This window comes from Muscardinus avellanarius (assembly GCF_963383645.1).
Source record: "Muscardinus avellanarius genome assembly, chromosome: 1".
Taxonomy (NCBI): domain Eukaryota; kingdom Metazoa; phylum Chordata; class Mammalia; order Rodentia; family Gliridae; genus Muscardinus; species Muscardinus avellanarius.
Window position 1 is genome coordinate 60599630 of NC_137786.1, and position 6823 is coordinate 60606452.

Below are 6823 nucleotides of genomic sequence, written 5' to 3' on the forward strand. Positions count from 1 at the left end.
TGTTGAGGATGATAATATACAATTTTCATGTTAATACCCTTGGTATTATTGTGTGTGTGTGTGTGTGTGTGTGTGTGTGTGTGTGTGTGTGTGTGGTTTGGGGGTGGAACCCAGAGGCTTTCTACCTTGGGCTACAATCCCAGACCTATTTCATATTTTATTTGGAAACAGAGTCTCACTAAATTGCGGAGAGCCTCACTAATAGCTGAGGCTGGCTTCGAGCCTGCATGATCCTCCTGTCTCAGCAGCCTCCCAAGTACTGGGATTACAAGCATGTGTCACCATGCCCGGCTCCCTGGTACTACCTTAATAGAAACACTGATCTTTTTTTTTTCCTATGAAGTGAGGCAATGTCATGTTAGGAAAGAGCTCTTCAAATGTTTTACAGCACAGTAGGGTGACTAGAGTTCACAATCATCTGTTATACATTTTATACAGAACTGGAAGAGAGGAGTTTGGAGGTTCCTGACATGGAGAAATGATAATTTGTGTGTGCTTGGGGGCATTAGGGATTGAACCCAGTGATATTCTATCTCTGAGCGACACCCCCCGACTTATTTTGTTTTGTTTTGTTTTTTGTATTTTGAAACAAGTTCTCACCAAATTGCTGGAGGTCTTGCTAAGTTATTGGGGCTAAGCTCAAACATGTTATATTTCTGTTTCAGCCTCTCAGGTACTAGGATTACAGGTGTGCGCCACCTCGCCCAGCACGATAAATGGTAAATGACTACCCTGATGTGATCACTGTACATTATATCTATGTATCATTGTTCATTATATCTATGTATCAAGTTACCACACTCTATCTCATAAATTAAATTAGTTGTAATTTAATCCACAGTTAACTTAATATCAGTTAAAAAGTAAAAAGAAAAAACTGGGTTTTCTCCTGATGTTTTTCCACTGGCACTCAAGGTACTTGATTAAGTTTGCCTCTCAGTTTGGAAGCATATTTACATAGAATAGAAGCTCCAGAATTGCTAGTTCCTTTCGTGTGTGTGTGTGTGTGTGTGTGTGTGTGTGTGTGTGTGTGTGTGTGTTTCTGGGATTGAACCCAGAGGCAGTCTACCTCTAAGCTATACCCCAGCTGATTTATTTTTTTGTTTTAAAACAGGTTCTTGCTAGGTGTCTTAAGAGTCTTGCTACATTGCCGATACTGGTCTCGAACCTGTGATCCTCCTATCTCAGGCTCCCAAGGCCAGTTCCATTTTACAAGCACCAGACATAAGAATTAATAAGCAAGATTTCCTGGCCTGTTCTCTCTGCTCTAGCTGAGGGATATCTTCTTCTCACTCCAAGGAAGGTCATAGTAGGAGATCAGTTCCAGGCTCACTGGGTCTTCTGACTGAGTTTCTATTTTGTCTTCTCCCAGAGCACTTCAGTCCATCCCTTTTCCTTCTGGAAGACAGTGCCCAGGAAGGCACTGTGGAGGGAGAATCCTGGAAAACTCAGTATAAATCTAATTTTTAAAATATTTTGTCAGTCTTAGATTTTTAGAGCAACAAACGGGACAAGTAACTTTTCCCAATCTGGTGTCTAATATATTTGAAAGTTAAATACATAGAAAGTAAAGCTATCAACCACTCTCATCACCAGGAAGAGAATGACAACAGCTCAAGAGAGGCACACAACACAAATCTAGTCAGAAGGGATGGAAGAAGACCTTTGTCGAAAAGAAGAGGGAGGCCAGGCGTAGTGGTGCATACTTGTAATCCCCACGCTTGGGAGGCAGAGACAGGAAGATCACGCAGGTTCGAAGCCAGCCGCACGCACTGGCTTAGGAGACCCTGTTTCCAAATGTTAAAAAAAGTAAAAATAAGTCTGGGAGTGTAGCCCGGAGGTAGAAGGGCTTCCAGGAACCCCAGTACCACCAAAAAAAAAAAAAAAGAAGAAGAGGGAGAAAATAATTCATATGTTGAAGAGACTGGAAATATAATTCTACCCATTAAGAAATGTACTGACACTCATTTTTTACTTTAAGAATAGTTATATTAAAATCAAAGTCCTAATGGAATAAACAAAAAGTTCAGTTAGTCTGTCACATGACTACATATTTAAGTATCAAAGTATCATGAGTATTTAATAACAAATTTACATCTCTCAGACACTAACACCTATAGGCAGATAAGAGCTAACACATGCTCATCTTTAACATAACATTTTAAAGGGAATATTTCAAAACCACAGGATTACAAATGCTGCTGCATATTATGTAGAAAATTCTTTTTCATGATAGTGAAAGAGATAAAAAAAATACAAAATACACTTAATGTTTTTTTGTCAACCTACCTTGAGACAATTCTATTCACATAAGTCAGTAATAGAATTCTATCATAAAAGACAAATAGATTGTTGTTGTGTTTTTTTTTTAACAATGACTACATGGCTTTTGTGGATTAAAATCAAGATGATCTAAATATTAATAGATTGATTTATGTAGAGGAAAAGTTACAAATCATTCACTTAAACATTGGCTCAGTGCCCACATTCTAGCAGCACACTCGAGAGACTTGTAGCTGCACAGCTAATGTCTACGCAGAGTGAATTTCTGCACATAATTTATGTAGATGAAGTGTGCAGAATGTTTTTATTTGTTCTACATCTCACTGTCTCACCTCTGCATGAACTTCCCAAGCCCAGATCTACTCCAAATATTCTTACTCCCCTTCTCCACACTTCCCTCCAACGTGTTTGCTTTGGCAACGTTCATGTTCTTACAAACAATTCTCCCAAGAAATCAATCACTCTTGCACCCAAAGAGAAATAGTGAACACTCGGTGCGATGACAAAATGAAACATGTTTGAGGCAAACCATGTGTTCCCGCGTGTCCGGGATTATGCTATTTGCTCAAGGAACATGTTCCTAATGTGTTTGGCTTCTGTTACCCCTTGTGATTGCAATTTTCATTGTCTTTTGGAATTTATGATTTCAGAAGCAACTGCTTGGGCTCATTCAGCGGGATGCTTTTGGGATGTGAAGCCTAGGGATTCGAGGAGCCATGTCACTCTATTCTCTTCAGGTAAGTTTGGCCCCTGGAAGGGAACCTGGTGTTTCTGGAACTGTGGAGGATTGAGTCTCTTTTCAATGTGGAATCCCAGACAAACGGTTTATCTAAATGGCACGGGTCTTTCACACTTTGGAAGCTCTTCAGTTCTTCAGCCACACTATTTGGGAACGTTCTGGTCATGGAGATAGGCAATGCCTTGTTAGGAAAGAGCTCTTCTAATGTTCTACAGCACAGCAGGGCAACCAGAGTTTACACTCATCTGTTATAAATTTTATACAGAACTGGAAGAGAGAAGTTTGAAGGTGCCTGACACAGATAAATAATTTTTTTGTGTGGGGGTGGTACTTGGGATTGCAGGGCATTCTACCTTTGAGCTATAACTGCCAGCCCTATTTTATTTTTGTGTTTTTGAAAGAGGGAGGGCCTAAGTTGCTGAGGCTGGCCGCAAACCTGCAATCCTCCTATCTCAGCTTTCTAAATTGGGGGTGATTCATTACACAGAAATATATAACCAATATAAGTGATCTCGTCCTCTCTGTCGGGTACCAAATGGCAGTAGGACAATAGTGGGGACACTATTGAGAGGCTGTGTCTTAGCAAATGACGGGAATCTTCACGTCTCAGAGTTGCACTTGCTACTGTACAGAGCCAGTTCAAAAGTCTGTGTTCTCTGTTTTCATTTGTTTGTTTTTCACTTAGAGCATCATCTTTATTTTGAAACAGGGTCTCACTGAGTAGCAAAGGGCCTCACTCAGTAGCTGAGGCTGTCCTCGAACCGAGATCCTCCTGTCTCAGCCTCCCAAATGCTGGGATTACAAGCGTGCGCCACCATGCCCCACTGAGCATCATCTTTAAATGGGAAGATTCAAGTTCACATCTTAGCCACAGTGCTGTGGCAAAATCTCCACTTCTCCTCAGTTGTGTCCTTTCTAGGCTCCTGGGGTTGTGGTCAAGAATAGACTCTGAGGACGGAAGACTTGAGTTGAAATCTAAGCACTGTTTGGTACCTGTGTGGCCTGAAGTAAGTGACTTACCCTTTCTGAGCCTGTTTCCTAATGTTAGACAAACCAAACACTATCTCCTAAGTTAGATGTATAAACCTAAAGAGATACAATGCATGGTGCAAGCCTGTGATCCCAGGTACACTGGAGGCTGAGGCAGGAGGAGCACAAGTTCAAAGTGACCCTGGACAACTTAGCAAGGCCTTGTGTCAAAATAAAAAATTAAAAAAGGCTGTAGAATGCCCCTGAGTTCAATCCCCAGTACCAAAAATACAAAACAAAACAAAAGGCTGGGGATGTAGCTCAGTGGTAGAGGGCTTGTCTAGCAAGCGTAGGCCCTGGATTCAATCCCAAGTACAGAAAAACAAACAAGTGATATAATGCAAGAGTTCTTAGTACCTAGTATCTGCTAAATCCATGTTATTCCACTCTTTGCACTCTCCCTAGTGCTTAGCATCACATCTTGTACATCTTATCTCTTCCATAAATGTTAAGTCTTTAGAAAGTCCAGAGCTATGTTCTCAGACTGGCTAACCATTTTCAAGAAGCAGCTAGTGGCATACATTATAGCAACAGATGCTTTGATCAGTGGTTCCTGCAGAGGGAACAAGTTCTCCCTTCCTCCTGCTTAATGTCTCACTAGGAAGAGTCTCTCAAAGACTCACTCTCCTTGTTCTTATGATGTACTAACTATCAATATGAACAGCTAATTCAATAACCCTATGTGTCCCTTTCCTGTAACAAAAGAATAATATATCTAATTATAGTTCAATGCAATAATGCCTAATTATCTTCCTTGGTCATACATGGTGAATATAGGAAATATTATCTACTGTTGTAAGTTGCTGTATATCTGCAGAAAACTCTTTCCCAGTTTTCTGCAGATATAACTAACAGAAAGTTCACCTATATAATACATACTTTAATTTTGAGGAGTATCCCTCTGCTTTGGCAATTCTGTGTCATAAACTAAAAAAAAAAAAAAAAAAAAGGCCTACCTGACAGCTATTTCAACCCACTTATTAATTGGTTCCATGTTTTTTGCTTCAATAAAAAATGCATGCCAAGGACTGAGGATGGAGCTCAGCAGTAGAGCACTTGCCTAGCATATACAAGGTCCTGGACTTGATCCTCAGCACCACAAAAAACAAAGAAATTCATGCCAACGTCAACAAATCAAATAGAAATATAGTTGAGAGAATTAAGGTGATAAAAGATGATTCTGAGCCAGGCTTGGTGGTACAGGCCTGTAATTCCATTACTTGGGAGGCTGACACAGGAGGACTGCAGGTTTGAGGACATCCTCAAAAAGCAGTGAGACTCTCATCAACCTAGTGAGATCCTGTTTGAAATTAAAAATAAACTAGGGCTGGAGGTGTAGCTCAGAGGTATAATGCCTCTGGGTTCAATTCCCAGAAACACACACAAACACACACACACACACACACACACACACACACACACACAGTGATTCTGTAAATGTTAAGCCTGGATTGATAGGAAAACGAAAATATTACTAGCGATTGGAATCAGCAGTTGAGATGGGAAGCCAATTATAGAAAGTTGCTCATTTTAGGAATGTCATGTTGAGGCTTGTTAAGTGGGTTTGTCTAGCAGGCAGTTGGAAATCTAGGACTGGGGCTTGAGGAAGATGTTGGGGTGAGATCTAGAAGTCACTGTGGTAGGGGAAGACTTGATGGGCCATAACACAGTGAACTATCAGGATGTTCTCTCCTCCTGCCCTGCTCACGCTCACCTTGTTTTTCCCATCTGGTTCCAGCTTGTAGTCTAGCCCTCTATACTTTTCTTCCCTTCCACCCTTTACCAGGGCAGAAATTGATTACAGGCTGTAGTTGTTTGAGAGATATCTCTAAAAATCACGATTCCCATTTAACAAAAGAGAAAAGCTACATACGTATTCTACAGGACTTTCCCACTTAGCCGTCAATATGATAGACATGTGCTTGGAGAGCTAAACAGACTTCAACTGTTAACAACAGGCTCAACCAAAGGGCCCCCCACCCCCATACACCCTGCCCTCACTCCTCAGAGGCACTGCAGTGAACTCCGGATTGTGGCCATCCGCCAGGAGAGTCCATCGACTGCTTTACGTGTGCTTGGTCAACTCGACGTGATGAGATTCCAGTGGCCACGTCCCAGCTTGCTTCATGCTACTACTCCTTGATACATTCCACTTCTATGTATGATTTCTCTTCTTCCTTCGAAGTTCAGTTCAAACATTATTTCCTATATGAAAGCTTCCTTGACCCTCCCAGTTACCCAGCTTATTTGTTTGTTTGTTTGTTTTTCTTTTGCCCTGAGGGTTGATCCCAAGGGCATTCTACCTCTGATCTATATTCCTAGCCCTTTTTATTTTTATTTTGAATTAAGGTCTTGCTAAGTTGCTGAGGTTGGCCTTGAACCTGCAATCCTCCAGTCTCAGTGTCCCAAGTTTGAGGATTACAGACAAGCACCACTACACCTGGATTCTTTCCTTTTTCTTTAATGCTTTTATTGGTGCATTGTAATTATATATCATAGTGAGCTTCAAAGTGATACAAATGTACATGCACACAACAGTTGTATATTCTGTATTCCACATTTCCTTCTTTACAGTGATTTTGTATTTATCCGTTCACATACTAAAGAACAGCATATAATATAATAATTAGCATACCTGTCTCTCTTCACCCTACCAGATTTTTTTTTTCATCCTCAGACCTTAAACTGCAGGTGCTCACTAACTTCAAGGTGAATAAATGGATGAATGAATGATTAAATATGTCTTTGCCCTTATTTTAGTTAAAAGTATTT